Below are 23,240 nucleotides of genomic sequence, written 5' to 3'. Positions count from 1 at the left end.
CAACAGGAGGATCAAATGAAGATATGCATCTGTAACAGAAAACCAAGGAACCTTGTCGTGACAGACGCTATGACTGTGTACACAGATCAGAAGATTCAAGGTTGAAATCCTGGCTGAATCAACACTGTCTTTAGTTGACCAAAATCAAGCTGGGAAAAATACTGTATACTTTTCATTGTGTCTGGCTGTTCTCTCTTCAAACACATTTTAGACTGATTTTATATGGGACTTTTCCCCAACATCTCTGAGAAAAAATATGGCGCTTTTAATTACAACAGGCATAATTTCAACATTTATAGTTTTGACCTTGATGTTTTTTTAAAGGAAACGTCTTCCCATATGGTCTAGCGGTAAGGATTCCTGGTTTTCACCCAGGTGGCCCGGGTTCAACTCCCGGTATGGGAAAGAACATCTTGTCGTGTGCCATGCACTTGTGTAACAACATATTTTAACTGGCTGCAGTATCACACAACACAAAAGTATTCCCTCAGGAAATGTGACATGTTATGTAGATTCAAAATTGACAAGGCTTTTTAAACGTTGAATACACATCATGTTTGCAGTTCTTGCTCTGCAGTAAAATTCATGCAACAACAGGAGGATCAAATGAAGATATGCATCTGTAACAGAAAACCAAAGAACCTTGTCGTTGACAAAAGCTATGACTGTGTACACTGTTCTAGGAGTGACCTGACTTCAGCTTGTCTGTGGGGCCAGTGGCGCAATGGATAACGTGTCTGACTACGGATCAGAAGATTCTAGGTTCGACTCCTGGCTGGCTCGTCACTATATTTAATTGATTGAAATCAAGCCGGGAATGATACTGTATACTTTTCATTGTGTCTGGCTGTTCTCTTTTCAAACACATTTTAGACTGATTTTATATGGGACTTTTCATCCCAACATCTCTGAGAAAAAAAATGGAGCTATTAATTACAAAAGGCATCATTTCAACATTTATAGATTTGTCTGTGATGTTTTTTTTAAGAAAGTCTTTTCCCATATGGTCTATCGGTAAGGATTTCTGGTGTATGCACAGGTGTCATAGGTTCTACTCCCGGTATGGGATAGAAACCTTATTATTTGGCATGCACTTGTGTAACAACAGATTTTACCTGGCAGCAGTATCACACAACACAACAATATTCCCTCAGTAACAGGAAATGTGAAATGTTATGTAGATTCAAAATTGACAATGCTTTTTAAACGTTGAATACACTTCATGTTTGCATTTCTTGCTCTGCAGTAAAATTCATGCAACAACAGGAGGATCAAATGAAGATATGCATCTGTAACAGAAAACCAAGGAACCTTGTCGTGACAGACGCTATGACTGTGTACACAGATCAGAAGATTCAAGGTTGAAATCCTGGCTGAATCAACACTGTCTTTAGTTGACCAAAATCAAGCTGGGAAAAATACTGTATACTTTTCATTGTGTCTGGCTGTTCTCTCTTCAAACACATTTTAGACTGATTTTATATGGGACTTTTCCCCAACATCTCTGAGAAAAAATATGGCGCTTTTAATTACAACAGGCATAATTTCAACATTTATAGTTTTGACCTTGATGTTTTTTTAAAGGAAACGTCTTCCCATATGGTCTAGCGGTAAGGATTCCTGGTTTTCACCCAGGTGGCCCGGGTTCAACTCCCGGTATGGGAAAGAACATCTTGTCGTGTGCCATGCACTTGTGTAACAACATATTTTAACTGGCTGCAGTATCACACAACACAAAAGTATTCCCTCAGGAAATGTGACATGTTATGTAGATTCAAAATTGACAAGGCTTTTTAAACGTTGAATACACTTCATGTTTGCAGTTCTTGCTCTGCAGTAAAATTAATGCAACAACAGGAGGATCAAATGAAGATATGCATCTGTAACAGAAAACCAAAGAACCTTGTCGTTGACAAAAGCTATGACTGTGTACACTGTTCTAGGAGTGACCTGACTTCAGCTTGTCTGTGGGGCCAGTGGCGCAATGGATAACGTGTCTGACTACGGATCAGAAGATTCTAGGTTCGACTCCTGGCTGGCTCGTCACTATATTTAATTGATTGAAATCAATCCGGGAATGATACTGTATACTTTTCATTGTGCCTGGCTGTTCTCTTTTCAAACACATTTTAGACTGATTTTATATGGGACTTTTCATCCCAACATCTCTGAGAAAAAAATGGAGCTATTAATTACAAAAGGCATCATTTCAACATTTATAGATTTGTCTGTGATGTTTTTTTTAAGAAAGTCTTTTCCCATATGGTCTATCGGTAAGGATTTCTGGTGTACGCACAGGTGTCATAGGTTCTACTCCCGGTATGGGATAGAAACCTTATTATTTGGCATGCACTTGTGTAACAACAGATTTTACCTGGCAGCAGTATCACACAACACAACAATATTCCCTCAGTAACAGGAAATGTGAAATGTTATGTAGATTCAAAATTGACAATGCTTTTTAAACGTTGAATACACTTCATGTTTGCATTTCTTGCTCTGCAGTAAAATTCATGCAACAACAGGAGGATCAAATGAAGATATGCATCTGTAACAGAAAACCAAGGAACCTTGTCGTGACAGACGCTATGACTGTGTACACAGATCAGAAGATTCAAGGTTGAAATCCTGGCTGAATCAACACTGTCTTTAGTTGACCAAAATCAAGCTGGGAAAAATACTGTATACTTTTCATTGTGTCTGGCTGTTCTCTCTTCAAACACATTTTAGACTGATTTTATATGGGACTTTTCCCCAACATCTCTGAGAAAAAATATGGCGCTTTTAATTACAACAGGCATAATTTCAACATTTATAGTTTTGACCTTGATGTTTTTTTAAAGGAAACGGCTTCCCATATGGTCTAGCGGTAAGGATTCCTGGTTTTCACCCAGGTGGCCCGGGTTCAACTCCCGGTATGGGAAAGAACATCTTGTCGTGTGCCATGCACTTGTGTAACAACATATTTTAACTGGCTGCAGTATCACACAACACAAAAGTATTCCCTCAGGAAATGTGACATGTTATGTAGATTCAAAATTGACAAGGCTTTTTAAACGTTGAATACACTTCATGTTTGCAGTTCTTGCTCTGCAGTAAAATTAATGCAACAACAGGAGGATCAAATGAAGATATGCATCTGTAACAGAAAACCAAAGAACCTTGTCGTTGACAAAAGCTATGACTGTGTACACTGTTCTAGGAGTGACCTGACTTCAGCTTGTCTGTGGGGCCAGTGGCGCAATGGATAACGTGTCTGACTACGGATCAGAAGATTCTAGGTTCGACTCCTGGCTGGCTCGTCACTATATTTAATTGATTGAAATCAAGCCGGGAATGATACTGTATACTTTTCATTGTGTCTGGCTGTTCTCTTTTCAAACACATTTTAGACTGATTTTATATGGGACTTTTCATCCCAACATCTCTGAGAAAAAAAATGGAGCTATTAATTACAAAAGGCATCATTTCAACATTTATAGATTTGTCTGTGATGTTTTTTTTAAGAAAGTCTTTTCCCATATGGTCTATCGGTAAGGATTTCTGGTGTATGCACAGGTGTCATAGGTTCTACTCCCGGTATGGGATAGAAACCTTATTATTTGGCATGCACTTGTGTAACAACAGATTTTACCTGGCAGCAGTATCACACAACACAACAATATTCCCTCAGTAACAGGAAATGTGAAATGTTATGTAGATTCAAAATTGACAATGCTTTTTAAACGTTGAATACACTTCATGTTTGCATTTCTTGCTCTGCAGTAAAATTCATGCAACAACAGGAGGATCAAATGAAGATATGCATCTGTAACAGAAAACCAAGGAACCTTGTCGTGACAGACGCTATGACTGTGTACACAGATCAGAAGATTCAAGGTTGAAATCCTGGCTGAATCAACACTGTCTTTAGTTGACCAAAATCAAGCTGGGAAAAATACTGTATACTTTTCATTGTGTCTGGCTGTTCTCTCTTCAAACACATTTTAGACTGATTTTATATGGGACTTTTCCCCAACATCTCTGAGAAAAAATATGGCGCTTTTAATTACAACAGGCATAATTTCAACATTTATAGTTTTGACCTTGATGTTTTTTTAAAGGAAACGTCTTCCCATATGGTCTAGCGGTAAGGATTCCTGGTTTTCACCCAGGTGGCCCGGGTTCAACTCCCGGTATGGGAAAGAACATCTTGTCGTGTGCCATGCACTTGTGTAACAACATATTTTAACTGGCTGCAGTATCACACAACACAAAAGTATTCCCTCAGGAAATGTGACATGTTATGTAGATTCAAAATTGACAAGGCTTTTTAAACGTTGAATACACTTCATGTTTGCAGTTCTTGCTCTGCAGTAAAATTAATGCAACAACAGGAGGATCAAATGAAGATATGCATCTGTAACAGAAAACCAAAGAACCTTGTCGTTGACAAAAGCTATGACTGTGTACACTGTTCTAGGAGTGACCTGACTTCAGCTTGTCTGTGGGGCCAGTGGCGCAATGGATAACGTGTCTGACTACGGATCAGAAGATTCTAGGTTCGACTCCTGGCTGGCTCGTCACTATATTTAATTGATTGAAATCAAGCCGGGAATGATACTGTATACTTTTCATTGTGTCTGGCTGTTCTCTTTTCAAACACATTTTAGACTGATTTTATATGGGACTTTTCATCCCAACATCTCTGAGAAAAAAAATGGAGCTATTAATTACAAAAGGCATCATTTCAACATTTATAGATTTGTCTGTGATGTTTTTTTTAAGAAAGTCTTTTCCCATATGGTCTATCGGTAAGGATTTCTGGTGTATGCACAGGTGTCATAGGTTCTACTCCCGGTATGGGATAGAAACCTTATTATTTGGCATGCACTTGTGTAACAACAGATTTTACCTGGCAGCAGTATCACACAACACAACAATATTCCCTCAGTAACAGGAAATGTGAAATGTTATGTAGATTCAAAATTGACAATGCTTTTTAAACGTTGAATACACTTCATGTTTGCATTTCTTGCTCTGCAGTAAAATTCATGCAACAACAGGAGGATCAAATGAAGATATGCATCTGTAACAGAAAACCAAGGAACCTTGTCGTGACAGACGCTATGACTGTGTACACAGATCAGAAGATTCAAGGTTGAAATCCTGGCTGAATCAACACTGTCTTTAGTTGACCAAAATCAAGCTGGGAAAAATACTGTATACTTTTCATTGTGTCTGGCTGTTCTCTCTTCAAACACATTTTAGACTGATTTTATATGGGACTTTTCCCCAACATCTCTGAGAAAAAATATGGCGCTTTTAATTACAACAGGCATAATTTCAACATTTATAGTTTTGACCTTGATGTTTTTTTAAAGGAAACGTCTTCCCATATGGTCTAGCGGTAAGGATTCCTGGTTTTCACCCAGGTGGCCCGGGTTCAACTCCCGGTATGGGAAAGAACATCTTGTCGTGTGCCATGCACTTGTGTAACAACATATTTTAACTGGCTGCAGTATCACACAACACAAAAGTATTCCCTCAGGAAATGTGACATGTTATGTAGATTCAAAATTGACAAGGCTTTTTAAACGTTGAATACACTTCATGTTTGCAGTTCTTGCTCTGCAGTAAAATTAATGCAACAACAGGAGGATCAAATGAAGATATGCATCTGTAACAGAAAACCAAAGAACCTTGTCGTTGACAAAAGCTATGACTGTGTACACTGTTCTAGGAGTGACCTGACTTCAGCTTGTCTGTGGGGCCAGTGGCGCAATGGATAACGTGTCTGACTACGGATCAGAAGATTCTAGGTTCGACTCCTGGCTGGCTCGTCACTATATTTAATTGATTGAAATCAAGCCGGGAATGATACTGTATACTTTTCATTGTGTCTGGCTGTTCTCTTTTCAAACACATTTTAGACTGATTTTATATGGGACTTTTCATCCCAACATCTCTGAGAAAAAAAATGGAGCTATTAATTACAAAAGGCATCATTTCAACATTTATAGATTTGTCTGTGATGTTTTTTTTAAGAAAGTCTTTTCCCATATGGTCTATCGGTAAGGATTTCTGGTGTATGCACAGGTGTCATAGGTTCTACTCCCGGTATGGGATAGAAACCTTATTATTTGGCATGCACTTGTGTAACAACAGATTTTACCTGGCAGCAGTATCACACAACACAACAATATTCCCTCAGTAACAGGAAATGTGAAATGTTATGTAGATTCAAAATTGACAATGCTTTTTAAACGTTGAATACACTTCATGTTTGCATTTCTTGCTCTGCAGTAAAATTCATGCAACAACAGGAGGATCAAATGAAGATATGCATCTGTAACAGAAAACCAAGGAACCTTGTCGTGACAGACGCTATGACTGTGTACACAGATCAGAAGATTCAAGGTTGAAATCCTGGCTGAATCAACACTGTCTTTAGTTGACCAAAATCAAGCTGGGAAAAATACTGTATACTTTTCATTGTGTCTGGCTGTTCTCTCTTCAAACACATTTTAGACTGATTTTATATGGGACTTTTCCCCAACATCTCTGAGAAAAAATATGGCGCTTTTAATTACAACAGGCATAATTTCAACATTTATAGTTTTGACCTTGATGTTTTTTTAAAGGAAACGTCTTCCCATATGGTCTAGCGGTAAGGATTCCTGGTTTTCACCCAGGTGGCCCGGGTTCAACTCCCGGTATGGGAAAGAACATCTTGTCGTGTGCCATGCACTTGTGTAACAACATATTTTAACTGGCTGCAGTATCACACAACACAAAAGTATTCCCTCAGGAAATGTGACATGTTATGTAGATTCAAAATTGACAAGGCTTTTTAAACGTTGAATACACTTCATGTTTGCAGTTCTTGCTCTGCAGTAAAATTAATGCAACAACAGGAGGATCAAATGAAGATATGCATCTGTAACAGAAAACCAAAGAACCTTGTCGTTGACAAAAGCTATGACTGTGTACACTGTTCTAGGAGTGACCTGACTTCAGCTTGTCTGTGGGGCCAGTGGCGCAATGGATAACGTGTCTGACTACGGATCAGAAGATTCTAGGTTCGACTCCTGGCTGGCTCGTCACTATATTTAATTGATTGAAATCAAGCCGGGAATGATACTGTATACTTTTCATTGTGTCTGGCTGTTCTCTTTTCAAACACATTTTAGACTGATTTTATATGGGACTTTTCATCCCAACATCTCTGAGAAAAAAAATGGAGCTATTAATTACAAAAGGCATCATTTCAACATTTATAGATTTGTCTGTGATGTTTTTTTTAAGAAAGTCTTTTCCCATATGGTCTATCGGTAAGGATTTCTGGTGTATGCACAGGTGTCATAGGTTCTACTCCCGGTATGGGATAGAAACCTTATTATTTGGCATGCACTTGTGTAACAACAGATTTTACCTGGCAGCAGTATCACACAACACAACAATATTCCCTCAGTAACAGGAAATGTGAAATGTTATGTAGATTCAAAATTGACAATGCTTTTTAAACGTTGAATACACTTCATGTTTGCATTTCTTGCTCTGCAGTAAAATTCATGCAACAACAGGAGGATCAAATGAAGATATGCATCTGTAACAGAAAACCAAGGAACCTTGTCGTGACAGACGCTATGACTGTGTACACAGATCAGAAGATTCAAGGTTGAAATCCTGGCTGAATCAACACTGTCTTTAGTTGACCAAAATCAAGCTGGGAAAAATACTGTATACTTTTCATTGTGTCTGGCTGTTCTCTCTTCAAACACATTTTAGACTGATTTTATATGGGACTTTTCCCCAACATCTCTGAGAAAAAATATGGCGCTTTTAATTACAACAGGCATAATTTCAACATTTATAGTTTTGACCTTGATGTTTTTTTAAAGGAAACGGCTTCCCATATGGTCTAGCGGTAAGGATTCCTGGTTTTCACCCAGGTGGCCCGGGTTCAACTCCCGGTATGGGAAAGAACATCTTGTCGTGTGCCATGCACTTGTGTAACAACATATTTTAACTGGCTGCAGTATCACACAACACAAAAGTATTCCCTCAGGAAATGTGACATGTTATGTAGATTCAAAATTGACAAGGCTTTTTAAACGTTGAATACACTTCATGTTTGCAGTTCTTGCTCTGCAGTAAAATTAATGCAACAACAGGAGGATCAAATGAAGATATGCATCTGTAACAGAAAACCAAAGAACCTTGTCGTTGACAAAAGCTATGACTGTGTACACTGTTCTAGGAGTGACCTGACTTCAGCTTGTCTGTGGGGCCAGTGGCGCAATGGATAACGTGTCTGACTACGGATCAGAAGATTCTAGGTTCGACTCCTGGCTGGCTCGTCACTATATTTAATTGATTGAAATCAAGCCGGGAATGATACTGTATACTTTTCATTGTGTCTGGCTGTTCTCTTTTCAAACACATTTTAGACTGATTTTATATGGGACTTTTCATCCCAACATCTCTGAGAAAAAAAATGGAGCTATTAATTACAAAAGGCATCATTTCAACATTTATAGATTTGTCTGTGATGTTTTTTTTAAGAAAGTCTTTTCCCATATGGTCTATCGGTAAGGATTTCTGGTGTACGCACAGGTGTCATAGGTTCTACTCCCGGTATGGGATAGAAACCTTATTATTTGGCATGCACTTGTGTAACAACAGATTTTACCTGGCAGCAGTATCACACAACACAACAATATTCCCTCAGTAACAGGAAATGTGAAATGTTATGTAGATTCAAAATTGACAATGCTTTTTAAACGTTGAATACACTTCATGTTTGCATTTCTTGCTCTGCAGTAAAATTCATGCAACAACAGGAGGATCAAATGAAGATATGCATCTGTAACAGAAAACCAAGGAACCTTGTCGTGACAGACGCTATGACTGTGTACACAGATCAGAAGATTCAAGGTTGAAATCCTGGCTGAATCAACACTGTCTTTAGTTGACCAAAATCAAGCTGGGAAAAATACTGTATACTTTTCATTGTGTCTGGCTGTTCTCTCTTCAAACACATTTTAGACTGATTTTATATGGGACTTTTCCCCAACATCTCTGAGAAAAAATATGGCGCTTTTAATTACAACAGGCATAATTTCAACATTTATAGTTTTGACCTTGATGTTTTTTTAAAGGAAACGGCTTCCCATATGGTCTAGCGGTAAGGATTCCTGGTTTTCACCCAGGTGGCCCGGGTTCAACTCCCGGTATGGGAAAGAACATCTTGTCGTGTGCCATGCACTTGTGTAACAACATATTTTAACTGGCTGCAGTATCACACAACACAAAAGTATTCCCTCAGGAAATGTGACATGTTATGTAGATTCAAAATTGACAAGGCTTTTTAAACGTTGAATACACTTCATGTTTGCAGTTCTTGCTCTGCAGTAAAATTAATGCAACAACAGGAGGATCAAATGAAGATATGCATCTGTAACAGAAAACCAAAGAACCTTGTCGTTGACAAAAGCTATGACTGTGTACACTGTTCTAGGAGTGACCTGACTTCAGCTTGTCTGTGGGGCCAGTGGCGCAATGGATAACGTGTCTGACTACGGATCAGAAGATTCTAGGTTCGACTCCTGGCTGGCTCGTCACTATATTTAATTGATTGAAATCAAGCCGGGAATGATACTGTATACTTTTCATTGTGTCTGGCTGTTCTCTTTTCAAACACATTTTAGACTGATTTTATATGGGACTTTTCATCCCAACATCTCTGAGAAAAAAAATGGAGCTATTAATTACAAAAGGCATCATTTCAACATTTATAGATTTGTCTGTGATGTTTTTTTTAAGAAAGTCTTTTCCCATATGGTCTATCGGTAAGGATTTCTGGTGTACGCACAGGTGTCATAGGTTCTACTCCCGGTATGGGATAGAAACCTTATTATTTGGCATGCACTTGTGTAACAACAGATTTTACCTGGCAGCAGTATCACACAACACAACAATATTCCCTCAGTAACAGGAAATGTGAAATGTTATGTAGATTCAAAATTGACAATGCTTTTTAAACGTTGAATACACTTCATGTTTGCATTTCTTGCTCTGCAGTAAAATTCATGCAACAACAGGAGGATCAAATGAAGATATGCATCTGTAACAGAAAACCAAGGAACCTTGTCGTGACAGACGCTATGACTGTGTACACAGATCAGAAGATTCAAGGTTGAAATCCTGGCTGAATCAACACTGTCTTTAGTTGACCAAAATCAAGCTGGGAAAAATACTGTATACTTTTCATTGTGTCTGGCTGTTCTCTCTTCAAACACATTTTAGACTGATTTTATATGGGACTTTTCCCCAACATCTCTGAGAAAAAATATGGCGCTTTTAATTACAACAGGCATAATTTCAACATTTATAGTTTTGACCTTGATGTTTTTTTAAAGGAAACGGCTTCCCATATGGTCTAGCGGTAAGGATTCCTGGTTTTCACCCAGGTGGCCCGGGTTCAACTCCCGGTATGGGAAAGAACATCTTGTCGTGTGCCATGCACTTGTGTAACAACATATTTTAACTGGCTGCAGTATCACACAACACAAAAGTATTCCCTCAGGAAATGTGACATGTTATGTAGATTCAAAATTGACAAGGCTTTTTAAACGTTGAATACACTTCATGTTTGCAGTTCTTGCTCTGCAGTAAAATTAATGCAACAACAGGAGGATCAAATGAAGATATGCATCTGTAACAGAAAACCAAAGAACCTTGTCGTTGACAAAAGCTATGACTGTGTACACTGTTCTAGGAGTGACCTGACTTCAGCTTGTCTGTGGGGCCAGTGGCGCAATGGATAACGTGTCTGACTACGGATCAGAAGATTCTAGGTTCGACTCCTGGCTGGCTCGTCACTATATTTAATTGATTGAAATCAAGCCGGGAATGATACTGTATACTTTTCATTGTGTCTGGCTGTTCTCTTTTCAAACACATTTTAGACTGATTTTATATGGGACTTTTCATCCCAACATCTCTGAGAAAAAAAATGGAGCTATTAATTACAAAAGGCATCATTTCAACATTTATAGATTTGTCTGTGATGTTTTTTTTAAGAAAGTCTTTTCCCATATGGTCTATCGGTAAGGATTTCTGGTGTATGCACAGGTGTCATAGGTTCTACTCCCGGTATGGGATAGAAACCTTATTATTTGGCATGCACTTGTGTAACAACAGATTTTACCTGGCAGCAGTATCACACAACACAACAATATTCCCTCAGTAACAGGAAATGTGAAATGTTATGTAGATTCAAAATTGACAATGCTTTTTAAACGTTGAATACACTTCATGTTTGCATTTCTTGCTCTGCAGTAAAATTCATGCAACAACAGGAGGATCAAATGAAGATATGCATCTGTAACAGAAAACCAAGGAACCTTGTCGTGACAGACGCTATGACTGTGTACACAGATCAGAAGATTCAAGGTTGAAATCCTGGCTGAATCAACACTGTCTTTAGTTGACCAAAATCAAGCTGGGAAAAATACTGTATACTTTTCATTGTGTCTGGCTGTTCTCTCTTCAAACACATTTTAGACTGATTTTATATGGGACTTTTCCCCAACATCTCTGAGAAAAAATATGGCGCTTTTAATTACAACAGGCATAATTTCAACATTTATAGTTTTGACCTTGATGTTTTTTTAAAGGAAACGGCTTCCCATATGGTCTAGCGGTAAGGATTCCTGGTTTTCACCCAGGTGGCCCGGGTTCAACTCCCGGTATGGGAAAGAACATCTTGTCGTGTGCCATGCACTTGTGTAACAACATATTTTAACTGGCTGCAGTATCACACAACACAAAAGTATTCCCTCAGGAAATGTGACATGTTATGTAGATTCAAAATTGACAAGGCTTTTTAAACGTTGAATACACTTCATGTTTGCAGTTCTTGCTCTGCAGTAAAATTAATGCAACAACAGGAGGATCAAATGAAGATATGCATCTGTAACAGAAAACCAAAGAACCTTGTCGTTGACAAAAGCTATGACTGTGTACACTGTTCTAGGAGTGACCTGACTTCAGCTTGTCTGTGGGGCCAGTGGCGCAATGGATAACGTGTCTGACTACGGATCAGAAGATTCTAGGTTCGACTCCTGGCTGGCTCGTCACTATATTTAATTGATTGAAATCAAGCCGGGAATGATACTGTATACTTTTCATTGTGTCTGGCTGTTCTCTTTTCAAACACATTTTAGACTGATTTTATATGGGACTTTTCATCCCAACATCTCTGAGAAAAAAAATGGAGCTATTAATTACAAAAGGCATCATTTCAACATTTATAGATTTGTCTGTGATGTTTTTTTTAAGAAAGTCTTTTCCCATATGGTCTATCGGTAAGGATTTCTGGTGTATGCACAGGTGTCATAGGTTCTACTCCCGGTATGGGATAGAAACCTTATTATTTGGCATGCACTTGTGTAACAACAGATTTTACCTGGCAGCAGTATCACACAACACAACAATATTCCCTCAGTAACAGGAAATGTGAAATGTTATGTAGATTCAAAATTGACAATGCTTTTTAAACGTTGAATACACTTCATGTTTGCATTTCTTGCTCTGCAGTAAAATTCATGCAACAACAGGAGGATCAAATGAAGATATGCATCTGTAACAGAAAACCAAGGAACCTTGTCGTGACAGACGCTATGACTGTGTACACAGATCAGAAGATTCAAGGTTGAAATCCTGGCTGAATCAACACTGTCTTTAGTTGACCAAAATCAAGCTGGGAAAAATACTGTATACTTTTCATTGTGTCTGGCTGTTCTCTCTTCAAACACATTTTAGACTGATTTTATATGGGACTTTTCCCCAACATCTCTGAGAAAAAATATGGCGCTTTTAATTACAACAGGCATAATTTCAACATTTATAGTTTTGACCTTGATGTTTTTTTAAAGGAAACGGCTTCCCATATGGTCTAGCGGTAAGGATTCCTGGTTTTCACCCAGGTGGCCCGGGTTCAACTCCCGGTATGGGAAAGAACATCTTGTCGTGTGCCATGCACTTGTGTAACAACATATTTTAACTGGCTGCAGTATCACACAACACAAAAGTATTCCCTCAGGAAATGTGACATGTTATGTAGATTCAAAATTGACAAGGCTTTTTAAACGTTGAATACACTTCATGTTTGCAGTTCTTGCTCTGCAGTAAAATTAATGCAACAACAGGAGGATCAAATGAAGATATGCATCTGTAACAGAAAACCAAAGAACCTTGTCGTTGACAAAAGCTATGACTGTGTACACTGTTCTAGGAGTGACCTGACTTCAGCTTGTCTGTGGGGCCAGTGGCGCAATGGATAACGTGTCTGACTACGGATCAGAAGATTCTAGGTTCGACTCCTGGCTGGCTCGTCACTATATTTAATTGATTGAAATCAAGCCGGGAATGATACTGTATACTTTTCATTGTGTCTGGCTGTTCTCTTTTCAAACACATTTTAGACTGATTTTATATGGGACTTTTCATCCCAACATCTCTGAGAAAAAAAATGGAGCTATTAATTACAAAAGGCATCATTTCAACATTTATAGATTTGTCTGTGATGTTTTTTTTAAGAAAGTCTTTTCCCATATGGTCTATCGGTAAGGATTTCTGGTGTATGCACAGGTGTCATAGGTTCTACTCCCGGTATGGGATAGAAACCTTATTATTTGGCATGCACTTGTGTAACAACAGATTTTACCTGGCAGCAGTATCACACAACACAACAATATTCCCTCAGTAACAGGAAATGTGAAATGTTATGTAGATTCAAAATTGACAATGCTTTTTAAACGTTGAATACACTTCATGTTTGCATTTCTTGCTCTGCAGTAAAATTCATGCAACAACAGGAGGATCAAATGAAGATATGCATCTGTAACAGAAAACCAAGGAACCTTGTCGTGACAGACGCTATGACTGTGTACACAGATCAGAAGATTCAAGGTTGAAATCCTGGCTGAATCAACACTGTCTTTAGTTGACCAAAATCAAGCTGGGAAAAATACTGTATACTTTTCATTGTGTCTGGCTGTTCTCTCTTCAAACACATTTTAGACTGATTTTATATGGGACTTTTCCCCAACATCTCTGAGAAAAAATATGGCGCTTTTAATTACAACAGGCATAATTTCAACATTTATAGTTTTGACCTTGATGTTTTTTTAAAGGAAACGGCTTCCCATATGGTCTAGCGGTAAGGATTCCTGGTTTTCACCCAGGTGGCCCGGGTTCAACTCCCGGTATGGGAAAGAACATCTTGTCGTGTGCCATGCACTTGTGTAACAACATATTTTAACTGGCTGCAGTATCACACAACACAAAAGTATTCCCTCAGGAAATGTGACATGTTATGTAGATTCAAAATTGACAAGGCTTTTTAAACGTTGAATACACTTCATGTTTGCAGTTCTTGCTCTGCAGTAAAATTAATGCAACAACAGGAGGATCAAATGAAGATATGCATCTGTAACAGAAAACCAAAGAACCTTGTCGTTGACAAAAGCTATGACTGTGTACACTGTTCTAGGAGTGACCTGACTTCAGCTTGTCTGTGGGGCCAGTGGCGCAATGGATAACGTGTCTGACTACGGATCAGAAGATTCTAGGTTCGACTCCTGGCTGGCTCGTCACTATATTTAATTGATTGAAATCAAGCCGGGAATGATACTGTATACTTTTCATTGTGTCTGGCTGTTCTCTTTTCAAACACATTTTAGACTGATTTTATATGGGACTTTTCATCCCAACATCTCTGAGAAAAAAAATGGAGCTATTAATTACAAAAGGCATCATTTCAACATTTATAGATTTGTCTGTGATGTTTTTTTTAAGAAAGTCTTTTCCCATATGGTCTATCGGTAAGGATTTCTGGTGTACGCACAGGTGTCATAGGTTCTACTCCCGGTATGGGATAGAAACCTTATTATTTGGCATGCACTTGTGTAACAACAGATTTTACCTGGCAGCAGTATCACACAACACAACAATATTCCCTCAGTAACAGGAAATGTGAAATGTTATGTAGATTCAAAATTGACAATGCTTTTTAAACGTTGAATACACTTCATGTTTGCATTTCTTGCTCTGCAGTAAAATTCATGCAACAACAGGAGGATCAAATGAAGATATGCATCTGTAACAGAAAACCAAGGAACCTTGTCGTGACAGACGCTATGACTGTGTACACAGATCAGAAGATTCAAGGTTGAAATCCTGGCTGAATCAACACTGTCTTTAGTTGACCAAAATCAAGCTGGGAAAAATACTGTATACTTTTCATTGTGTCTGGCTGTTCTCTCTTCAAACACATTTTAGACTGATTTTATATGGGACTTTTCCCCAACATCTCTGAGAAAAAATATGGCGCTTTTAATTACAACAGGCATAATTTCAACATTTATAGTTTTGACCTTGATGTTTTTTTAAAGGAAACGGCTTCCCATATGGTCTAGCGGTAAGGATTCCTGGTTTTCACCCAGGTGGCCCGGGTTCAACTCCCGGTATGGGAAAGAACATCTTGTCGTGTGCCATGCACTTGTGTAACAACATATTTTAACTGGCTGCAGTATCACACAACACAAAAGTATTCCCTCAGGAAATGTGACATGTTATGTAGATTCAAAATTGACAAGGCTTTTTAAACGTTGAATACACTTCATGTTTGCAGTTCTTGCTCTGCAGTAAAATTAATGCAACAACAGGAGGATCAAATGAAGATATGCATCTGTAACAGAAAACCAAAGAACCTTGTCGTTGACAAAAGCTATGACTGTGTACACTGTTCTAGGAGTGACCTGACTTCAGCTTGTCTGTGGGGCCAGTGACGCAATGGATAACGTGTCTGACTACGGATCAGAAGATTCTAGGTTCGACTACTGGCTGGCTCGTCACTATATTTAATTGATTGAAATCAAGCCGGGAATGATACTGTATACTTTTCATTGTGTCTGGCTGTTCTCTTTTCAAACACATTTTAGACTGATTTTATATGGGACTTTTCATCCCAACATCTCTGAGAAAAAAAATGGAGCTATTAATTACAAAAGGCATCATTTCAACATTTATAGATTTGTCTGTGATGTTTTTTTTAAGAAAGTCTTTTCCCATATGGTCTATCGGTAAGGATTTCTGGTGTACGCACAGGTGTCATAGGTTCTACTCCCGGTATGGGATAGAAACCTTATTATTTGGCATGCACTTGTGTAACAACAGATTTTACCTGGCAGCAGTATCACACAACACAACAATATTCCCTCAGTAACAGGAAATGTGAAATGTTATGTAGATTCAAAATTGACAATGCTTTTTAAACGTTGAATACACTTCATGTTTGCATTTCTTGCTCTGCAGTAAAATTCATGCAACAACAGGAGGATCAAATGAAGATATGCATCTGTAACAGAAAACCAAGGAACCTTGTCGTGACAGACGCTATGACTGTGTACACAGATCAGAAGATTCAAGGTTGAAATCCTGGCTGAATCAACACTGTCTTTAGTTGACCAAAATCAAGCTGGGAAAAATACTGTATACTTTTCATTGTGTCTGGCTGTTCTCTCTTCAAACACATTTTAGACTGATTTTATATGGGACTTTTCCCCAACATCTCTGAGAAAAAATATGGCGCTTTTAATTACAACAGGCATAATTTCAACATTTATAGTTTTGACCTTGATGTTTTTTTAAAGGAAACGGCTTCCCATATGGTCTAGCGGTAAGGATTCCTGGTTTTCACCCAGGTGGCCCGGGTTCAACTCCCGGTATGGGAAAGAACATCTTGTCGTGTGCCATGCACTTGTGTAACAACATATTTTAACTGGCTGCAGTATCACACAACACAAAAGTATTCCCTCAGGAAATGTGACATGTTATGTAGATTCAAAATTGACAAGGCTTTTTAAACGTTGAATACACATCATGTTTGCAGTTCTTGCTCTGCAGTAAAATTAATGCAACAACAGGAGGATCAAATGAAGATATGCATCTGTAACAGAAAACCAAAGAACCTTGTCGTTGACAAAAGCTATGACTGTGTACACTGTTCTAGGAGTGACCTGACTTCAGCTTGTCTGTGGGGCCAGTGGCGCAATGGATAACGTGTCTGACTACGGATCAGAAGATTCTAGGTTCGACTCCTGGCTGGCTCGTCACTATATTTAATTGATTGAAATCAAGCCGGGAATGATACTGTATACTTTTCATTGTGTCTGGCTGTTCTCTTTTCAAACACATTTTAGACTGATTTTATATGGGACTTTTCATCCCAACATCTCTGAGAAAAAAAATGGAGCTATTAATTACAAAAGGCATCATTTCAACATTTATAGATTTGTCTGTGATGTTTTTTTTAAGAAAGTCTTTTCCCATATGGTCTATCGGTAAGGATTTCTGGTGTATGCACAGGTGTCATAGGTTCTACTCCCGGTATGGGATAGAAACCTTATTATTTGGCATGCACTTGTGTAACAACAGATTTTACCTGGCAGCAGTATCACACAACACAACAATATTCCCTCAGTAACAGGAAATGTGAAATGTTATGTAGATTCAAAATTGACAATGCTTTTTAAACGTTGAATACACTTCATGTTTGCATTTCTTGCTCTGCAGTAAAATTCATGCAACAACAGGAGGATCAAATGAAGATATGCATCTGTAACAGAAAACCAAGGAACCTTGTCGTGACAGACGCTATGACTGTGTACACAGATCAGAAGATTCAAGGTTGAAATCCTGGCTGAATCAACACTGTCTTTAGTTGACCAAAATCAAGCTGGGAAAAATACTGTATACTTTTCATTGTGTCTGGCTGTTCTCTCTTCAAACACATTTTAGACTGATTTTATATGGGACTTTTCCCCAACATCTCTGAGAAAAAATATGGCGCTTTTAATTACAACAGGCATAATTTCAACATTTATAGTTTTGACCTTGATGTTTTTTTAAAGGAAACGTCTTCCCATATGGTCTAGCGGTAAGGATTCCTGGTTTTCACCCAGGTGGCCCGGGTTCAACTCCCGGTATGGGAAAGAACATCTTGTCGTGTGCCATGCACTTGTGTAACAACATATTTTAACTGGCTGCAGTATCACACAACACAAAAGTATTCCCTCAGGAAATGTGACATGTTATGTAGATTCAAAATTGACAAGGCTTTTTAAACGTTGAATACACTTCATGTTTGCAGTTCTTGCTCTGCAGTAAAATTAATGCAACAACAGGAGGATCAAATGAAGATATGCATCTGTAACAGAAAACCAAAGAACCTTGTCGTTGACAAAAGCTATGACTGTGTACACTGTTCTAGGAGTGACCTGACTTCAGCTTGTCTGTGGGGCCAGTGGCGCAATGGATAACGTGTCTGACTACGGATCAGAAGATTCTAGGTTCGACTCCTGGCTGGCTCGTCACTATATTTAATTGATTGAAATCAAGCCGGGAATGATACTGTATACTTTTCATTGTGTCTGGCTGTTCTCTTTTCAAACACATTTTAGACTGATTTTATATGGGACTTTTCATCCCAACATCTCTGAGAAAAAAAATGGAGCTATTAATTACAAAAGGCATCATTTCAACATTTATAGATTTGTCTGTGATGTTTTTTTTAAGAAAGTCTTTTCCCATATGGTCTATCGGTAAGGATTTCTGGTGTATGCACAGGTGTCATAGGTTCTACTCCCGGTATGGGATAGAAACCTTATTATTTGGCATGCACTTGTGTAACAACAGATTTTACCTGGCAGCAGTATCACACAACACAACAATATTCCCTCAGTAACAGGAAATGTGAAATGTTATGTAGATTCAAAATTGACAATGCTTTTTAAACGTTGAATACACTTCATGTTTGCATTTCTTGCTCTGCAGTAAAATTCATGCAACAACAGGAGGATCAAATGAAGATATGCATCTGTAACAGAAAACCAAGGAACCTTGTCGTGACAGACGCTATGACTGTGTACACAGATCAGAAGATTCAAGGTTGAAATCCTGGCTGAATCAACACTGTCTTTAGTTGACCAAAATCAAGCTGGGAAAAATACTGTATACTTTTCATTGTGTCTGGCTGTTCTCTCTTCAAACACATTTTAGACTGATTTTATATGGGACTTTTCCCCAACATCTCTGAGAAAAAATATGGCGCTTTTAATTACAACAGGCATAATTTCAACATTTATAGTTTTGACCTTGATGTTTTTTTAAAGGAAACGGCTTCCCATATGGTCTAGCGGTAAGGATTCCTGGTTTTCACCCAGGTGGCCCGGGTTCAACTCCCGGTATGGGAAAGAACATCTTGTCGTGTGCCATGCACTTGTGTAACAACATATTTTAACTGGCTGCAGTATCACACAACACAAAAGTATTCCCTCAGGAAATGTGACATGTTATGTAGATTCAAAATTGACAAGGCTTTTTAAACGTTGAATACACTTCATGTTTGCAGTTCTTGCTCTGCAGTAAAATTAATGCAACAACAGGAGGATCAAATGAAGATATGCATCTGTAACAGAAAACCAAAGAACCTTGTCGTTGACAAAAGCTATGACTGTGTACACTGTTCTAGGAGTGACCTGACTTCAGCTTGTCTGTGGGGCCAGTGGCGCAATGGATAACGTGTCTGACTACGGATCAGAAGATTCTAGGTTCGACTCCTGGCTGGCTCGTCACTATATTTAATTGATTGAAATCAAGCCGGGAATGATACTGTATACTTTTCATTGTGTCTGGCTGTTCTCTTTTCAAACACATTTTAGACTGATTTTATATGGGACTTTTCATCCCAACATCTCTGAGAAAAAAAATGGAGCTATTAATTACAAAAGGCATCATTTCAACATTTATAGATTTGTCTGTGATGTTTTTTTTAAGAAAGTCTTTTCCCATATGGTCTATCGGTAAGGATTTCTGGTGTATGCACAGGTGTCATAGGTTCTACTCCCGGTATGGGATAGAAACCTTATTATTTGGCATGCACTTGTGTAACAACAGATTTTACCTGGCAGCAGTATCACACAACACAACAATATTCCCTCAGTAACAGGAAATGTGAAATGTTATGTAGATTCAAAATTGACAATGCTTTTTAAACGTTGAATACACTTCATGTTTGCATTTCTTGCTCTGCAGTAAAATTCATGCAACAACAGGAGGATCAAATGAAGATATGCATCTGTAACAGAAAACCAAGGAACCTTGTCGTGACAGACGCTATGACTGTGTACACAGATCAGAAGATTCAAGGTTGAAATCCTGGCTGAATCAACACTGTCTTTAGTTGACCAAAATCAAGCTGGGAAAAATACTGTATACTTTTCATTGTGTCTGGCTGTTCTCTCTTCAAACACATTTTAGACTGATTTTATATGGGACTTTTCCCCAACATCTCTGAGAAAAAATATGGCGCTTTTAATTACAACAGGCATAATTTCAACATTTATAGTTTTGACCTTGATGTTTTTTTAAAGGAAACGGCTTCCCATATGGTCTAGCGGTAAGGATTCCTGGTTTTCACCCAGGTGGCCCGGGTTCAACTCCCGGTATGGGAAAGAACATCTTGTCGTGTGCCATGCACTTGTGTAACAACATATTTTAACTGGCTGCAGTATCACACAACACAAAAGTATTCCCTCAGGAAATGTGACATGTTATGTAGATTCAAAATTGACAAGGCTTTTTAAACGTTGAATACACTTCATGTTTGCAGTTCTTGCTCTGCAGTAAAATTAATGCAACAACAGGAGGATCAAATGAAGATATGCATCTGTAACAGAAAACCAAAGAACCTTGTCGTTGACAAAAGCTATGACTGTGTACACTGTTCTAGGAGTGACCTGACTTCAGCTTGTCTGTGGGGCCAGTGGCGCAATGGATAACGTGTCTGACTACGGATCAGAAGATTCTAGGTTCGACTCCTGGCTGGCTCGTCACTATATTTAATTGATTGAAATCAAGCCGGGAATGATACTGTATACTTTTCATTGTGTCTGGCTGTTCTCTTTTCAAACACATTTTAGACTGATTTTATATGGGACTTTTCATCCCAACATCTCTGAGAAAAAAAATGGAGCTATTAATTACAAAAGGCATCATTTCAACATTTATAGATTTGTCTGTGATGTTTTTTTTAAGAAAGTCTTTTCCCATATGGTCTATCGGTAAGGATTTCTGGTGTATGCACAGGTGTCATAGGTTCTACTCCCGGTATGGGATAGAAACCTTATTATTTGGCATGCACTTGTGTAACAACAGATTTTACCTGGCAGCAGTATCACACAACACAACAATATTCCCTCAGTAACAGGAAATGTGAAATGTTATGTAGATTCAAAATTGACAATGCTTTTTAAACGTTGAATACACTTCATGTTTGCATTTCTTGCTCTGCAGTAAAATTCATGCAACAACAGGAGGATCAAATGAAGATATGCATCTGTAACAGAAAACCAAGGAACCTTGTCGTGACAGACGCTATGACTGTGTACACAGATCAGAAGATTCAAGGTTGAAATCCTGGCTGAATCAACACTGTCTTTAGTTGACCAAAATCAAGCTGGGAAAAATACTGTATACTTTTCATTGTGTCTGGCTGTTCTCTCTTCAAACACATTTTAGACTGATTTTATATGGGACTTTTCCCCAACATCTCTGAGAAAAAATATGGCGCTTTTAATTACAACAGGCATAATTTCAACATTTATAGTTTTGACCTTGATGTTTTTTTAAAGGAAACGGCTTCCCATATGGTCTAGCGGTAAGGATTCCTGGTTTTCACCCAGGTGGCCCGGGTTCAACTCCCGGTATGGGAAAGAACATCTTGTCGTGTGCCATGCACTTGTGTAACAACATATTTTAACTGGCTGCAGTATCACACAACACAAAAGTATTCCCTCAGGAAATGTGACATGTTATGTAGATTCAAAATTGACAAGGCTTTTTAAACGTTGAATACACTTCATGTTTGCAGTTCTTGCTCTGCAGTAAAATTAATGCAACAACAGGAGGATCAAATGAAGATATGCATCTGTAACAGAAAACCAAAGAACCTTGTCGTTGACAAAAGCTATGACTGTGTACACTGTTCTAGGAGTGACCTGACTTCAGCTTGTCTGTGGGGCCAGTGGCGCAATGGATAACGTGTCTGACTACGGATCAGAAGATTCTAGGTTCGACTCCTGGCTGGCTCGTCACTATATTTAATTGATTGAAATCAAGCCGGGAATGATACTGTATACTTTTCATTGTGTCTGGCTGTTCTCTTTTCAAACACATTTTAGACTGATTTTATATGGGACTTTTCATCCCAACATCTCTGAGAAAAAAAATGGAGCTATTAATTACAAAAGGCATCATTTCAACATTTATAGATTTGTCTGTGATGTTTTTTTTAAGAAAGTCTTTTCCCATATGGTCTATCGGTAAGGATTTCTGGTGTATGCACAGGTGTCATAGGTTCTACTCCCGGTATGGGATAGAAACCTTATTATTTGGCATGCACTTGTGTAACAACAGATTTTACCTGGCAGCAGTATCACACAACACAACAATATTCCCTCAGTAACAGGAAATGTGAAATGTTATGTAGATTCAAAATTGACAATGCTTTTTAAACGTTGAATACACTTCATGTTTGCATTTCTTGCTCTGCAGTAAAATTCATGCAACAACAGGAGGATCAAATGAAGATATGCATCTGTAACAGAAAACCAAGGAACCTTGTCGTGACAGACGCTATGACTGTGTACACAGATCAGAAGATTCAAGGTTGAAATCCTGGCTGAATCAACACTGTCTTTAGTTGACCAAAATCAAGCTGGGAAAAATACTGTATACTTTTCATTGTGTCTGGCTGTTCTCTCTTCAAACACATTTTAGACTGATTTTATATGGGACTTTTCCCCAACATCTCTGAGAAAAAATATGGCGCTTTTAATTACAACAGGCATAATTTCAACATTTATAGTTTTGACCTTGATGTTTTTTTAAAGGAAACGGCTTCCCATATGGTCTAGCGGTAAGGATTCCTGGTTTTCACCCAGGTGGCCCGGGTTCAACTCCCGGTATGGGAAAGAACATCTTGTCGTGTGCCATGCACTTGTGTAACAACATATTTTAACTGGCTGCAGTATCACACAACACAAAAGTATTCCCTCAGGAAATGTGACATGTTATGTAGATTCAAAATTGACAAGGCTTTTTAAACGTTGAATACACTTCATGTTTGC

At 38.3% G+C, this 23,240-nt stretch overlaps 36 non-coding genes across 36 annotated transcripts; all 36 read left to right on the top strand.

Moving 5' to 3' along the window:
• The first annotated feature begins 333 nt into the window (after positions 1 to 333).
• On the top strand, positions 334 to 405 carry trnae-uuc (transfer RNA glutamic acid (anticodon UUC)). The gene has a single exon. It is a non-coding gene; the product is annotated as a tRNA-Glu (tRNA).
• A 305-nt stretch (positions 406 to 710) lies between these two features.
• trnar-acg (transfer RNA arginine (anticodon ACG)) lies at positions 711 to 783 on the top strand. The gene has a single exon. It is a non-coding gene; the product is annotated as a tRNA-Arg (tRNA).
• An 810-nt stretch (positions 784 to 1,593) lies between these two features.
• Positions 1,594 to 1,665, top strand: trnae-uuc (transfer RNA glutamic acid (anticodon UUC)). The gene has a single exon. It is a non-coding gene; the product is annotated as a tRNA-Glu (tRNA).
• A 305-nt stretch (positions 1,666 to 1,970) lies between these two features.
• Positions 1,971 to 2,043, top strand: trnar-acg (transfer RNA arginine (anticodon ACG)). The gene has a single exon. It is a non-coding gene; the product is annotated as a tRNA-Arg (tRNA).
• An 809-nt stretch (positions 2,044 to 2,852) lies between these two features.
• On the top strand, positions 2,853 to 2,924 carry trnae-uuc (transfer RNA glutamic acid (anticodon UUC)). Its single transcript has one exon. It is a non-coding gene; the product is annotated as a tRNA-Glu (tRNA).
• A 305-nt stretch (positions 2,925 to 3,229) lies between these two features.
• trnar-acg (transfer RNA arginine (anticodon ACG)) lies at positions 3,230 to 3,302 on the top strand. Its single transcript has one exon. It is a non-coding gene; the product is annotated as a tRNA-Arg (tRNA).
• Positions 3,303 to 4,112: 810 nt separating this feature from the next.
• On the top strand, positions 4,113 to 4,184 carry trnae-uuc (transfer RNA glutamic acid (anticodon UUC)). The gene has a single exon. It is a non-coding gene; the product is annotated as a tRNA-Glu (tRNA).
• Positions 4,185 to 4,489: 305 nt separating this feature from the next.
• trnar-acg (transfer RNA arginine (anticodon ACG)) lies at positions 4,490 to 4,562 on the top strand. The gene has a single exon. It is a non-coding gene; the product is annotated as a tRNA-Arg (tRNA).
• An 810-nt stretch (positions 4,563 to 5,372) lies between these two features.
• On the top strand, positions 5,373 to 5,444 carry trnae-uuc (transfer RNA glutamic acid (anticodon UUC)). The gene has a single exon. It is a non-coding gene; the product is annotated as a tRNA-Glu (tRNA).
• Positions 5,445 to 5,749: 305 nt separating this feature from the next.
• trnar-acg (transfer RNA arginine (anticodon ACG)) lies at positions 5,750 to 5,822 on the top strand. The gene has a single exon. It is a non-coding gene; the product is annotated as a tRNA-Arg (tRNA).
• An 810-nt stretch (positions 5,823 to 6,632) lies between these two features.
• trnae-uuc (transfer RNA glutamic acid (anticodon UUC)) lies at positions 6,633 to 6,704 on the top strand. Its single transcript has one exon. It is a non-coding gene; the product is annotated as a tRNA-Glu (tRNA).
• A 305-nt stretch (positions 6,705 to 7,009) lies between these two features.
• Positions 7,010 to 7,082, top strand: trnar-acg (transfer RNA arginine (anticodon ACG)). Its single transcript has one exon. It is a non-coding gene; the product is annotated as a tRNA-Arg (tRNA).
• An 810-nt stretch (positions 7,083 to 7,892) lies between these two features.
• On the top strand, positions 7,893 to 7,964 carry trnae-uuc (transfer RNA glutamic acid (anticodon UUC)). Its single transcript has one exon. It is a non-coding gene; the product is annotated as a tRNA-Glu (tRNA).
• A 305-nt stretch (positions 7,965 to 8,269) lies between these two features.
• trnar-acg (transfer RNA arginine (anticodon ACG)) lies at positions 8,270 to 8,342 on the top strand. The gene has a single exon. It is a non-coding gene; the product is annotated as a tRNA-Arg (tRNA).
• An 810-nt stretch (positions 8,343 to 9,152) lies between these two features.
• trnae-uuc (transfer RNA glutamic acid (anticodon UUC)) lies at positions 9,153 to 9,224 on the top strand. The gene has a single exon. It is a non-coding gene; the product is annotated as a tRNA-Glu (tRNA).
• A 305-nt stretch (positions 9,225 to 9,529) lies between these two features.
• Positions 9,530 to 9,602, top strand: trnar-acg (transfer RNA arginine (anticodon ACG)). Its single transcript has one exon. It is a non-coding gene; the product is annotated as a tRNA-Arg (tRNA).
• An 810-nt stretch (positions 9,603 to 10,412) lies between these two features.
• Positions 10,413 to 10,484, top strand: trnae-uuc (transfer RNA glutamic acid (anticodon UUC)). Its single transcript has one exon. It is a non-coding gene; the product is annotated as a tRNA-Glu (tRNA).
• Positions 10,485 to 10,789: 305 nt separating this feature from the next.
• trnar-acg (transfer RNA arginine (anticodon ACG)) lies at positions 10,790 to 10,862 on the top strand. Its single transcript has one exon. It is a non-coding gene; the product is annotated as a tRNA-Arg (tRNA).
• An 810-nt stretch (positions 10,863 to 11,672) lies between these two features.
• On the top strand, positions 11,673 to 11,744 carry trnae-uuc (transfer RNA glutamic acid (anticodon UUC)). Its single transcript has one exon. It is a non-coding gene; the product is annotated as a tRNA-Glu (tRNA).
• A 305-nt stretch (positions 11,745 to 12,049) lies between these two features.
• On the top strand, positions 12,050 to 12,122 carry trnar-acg (transfer RNA arginine (anticodon ACG)). Its single transcript has one exon. It is a non-coding gene; the product is annotated as a tRNA-Arg (tRNA).
• Positions 12,123 to 12,932: 810 nt separating this feature from the next.
• On the top strand, positions 12,933 to 13,004 carry trnae-uuc (transfer RNA glutamic acid (anticodon UUC)). Its single transcript has one exon. It is a non-coding gene; the product is annotated as a tRNA-Glu (tRNA).
• A 305-nt stretch (positions 13,005 to 13,309) lies between these two features.
• Positions 13,310 to 13,382, top strand: trnar-acg (transfer RNA arginine (anticodon ACG)). The gene has a single exon. It is a non-coding gene; the product is annotated as a tRNA-Arg (tRNA).
• Positions 13,383 to 14,192: 810 nt separating this feature from the next.
• trnae-uuc (transfer RNA glutamic acid (anticodon UUC)) lies at positions 14,193 to 14,264 on the top strand. Its single transcript has one exon. It is a non-coding gene; the product is annotated as a tRNA-Glu (tRNA).
• A 305-nt stretch (positions 14,265 to 14,569) lies between these two features.
• Positions 14,570 to 14,642, top strand: trnar-acg (transfer RNA arginine (anticodon ACG)). The gene has a single exon. It is a non-coding gene; the product is annotated as a tRNA-Arg (tRNA).
• Positions 14,643 to 15,452: 810 nt separating this feature from the next.
• On the top strand, positions 15,453 to 15,524 carry trnae-uuc (transfer RNA glutamic acid (anticodon UUC)). The gene has a single exon. It is a non-coding gene; the product is annotated as a tRNA-Glu (tRNA).
• Positions 15,525 to 16,712: 1,188 nt separating this feature from the next.
• Positions 16,713 to 16,784, top strand: trnae-uuc (transfer RNA glutamic acid (anticodon UUC)). The gene has a single exon. It is a non-coding gene; the product is annotated as a tRNA-Glu (tRNA).
• Positions 16,785 to 17,089: 305 nt separating this feature from the next.
• On the top strand, positions 17,090 to 17,162 carry trnar-acg (transfer RNA arginine (anticodon ACG)). The gene has a single exon. It is a non-coding gene; the product is annotated as a tRNA-Arg (tRNA).
• An 810-nt stretch (positions 17,163 to 17,972) lies between these two features.
• trnae-uuc (transfer RNA glutamic acid (anticodon UUC)) lies at positions 17,973 to 18,044 on the top strand. The gene has a single exon. It is a non-coding gene; the product is annotated as a tRNA-Glu (tRNA).
• Positions 18,045 to 18,349: 305 nt separating this feature from the next.
• On the top strand, positions 18,350 to 18,422 carry trnar-acg (transfer RNA arginine (anticodon ACG)). The gene has a single exon. It is a non-coding gene; the product is annotated as a tRNA-Arg (tRNA).
• Positions 18,423 to 19,232: 810 nt separating this feature from the next.
• On the top strand, positions 19,233 to 19,304 carry trnae-uuc (transfer RNA glutamic acid (anticodon UUC)). The gene has a single exon. It is a non-coding gene; the product is annotated as a tRNA-Glu (tRNA).
• Positions 19,305 to 19,609: 305 nt separating this feature from the next.
• On the top strand, positions 19,610 to 19,682 carry trnar-acg (transfer RNA arginine (anticodon ACG)). The gene has a single exon. It is a non-coding gene; the product is annotated as a tRNA-Arg (tRNA).
• An 810-nt stretch (positions 19,683 to 20,492) lies between these two features.
• Positions 20,493 to 20,564, top strand: trnae-uuc (transfer RNA glutamic acid (anticodon UUC)). The gene has a single exon. It is a non-coding gene; the product is annotated as a tRNA-Glu (tRNA).
• A 305-nt stretch (positions 20,565 to 20,869) lies between these two features.
• On the top strand, positions 20,870 to 20,942 carry trnar-acg (transfer RNA arginine (anticodon ACG)). Its single transcript has one exon. It is a non-coding gene; the product is annotated as a tRNA-Arg (tRNA).
• An 810-nt stretch (positions 20,943 to 21,752) lies between these two features.
• Positions 21,753 to 21,824, top strand: trnae-uuc (transfer RNA glutamic acid (anticodon UUC)). Its single transcript has one exon. It is a non-coding gene; the product is annotated as a tRNA-Glu (tRNA).
• A 305-nt stretch (positions 21,825 to 22,129) lies between these two features.
• Positions 22,130 to 22,202, top strand: trnar-acg (transfer RNA arginine (anticodon ACG)). Its single transcript has one exon. It is a non-coding gene; the product is annotated as a tRNA-Arg (tRNA).
• An 810-nt stretch (positions 22,203 to 23,012) lies between these two features.
• Positions 23,013 to 23,084, top strand: trnae-uuc (transfer RNA glutamic acid (anticodon UUC)). Its single transcript has one exon. It is a non-coding gene; the product is annotated as a tRNA-Glu (tRNA).
• The last annotated feature ends 156 nt before the right edge of the window (positions 23,085 to 23,240 follow it).

The sequence above is a fragment of the Salvelinus fontinalis genome, unplaced genomic scaffold (assembly GCF_029448725.1).
Source record: "Salvelinus fontinalis isolate EN_2023a unplaced genomic scaffold, ASM2944872v1 scaffold_1805, whole genome shotgun sequence".
Lineage (NCBI taxonomy): Eukaryota > Metazoa > Chordata > Actinopteri > Salmoniformes > Salmonidae > Salvelinus > Salvelinus fontinalis.
This window is presented reverse-complemented; position numbering and strand designations above follow the sequence as displayed.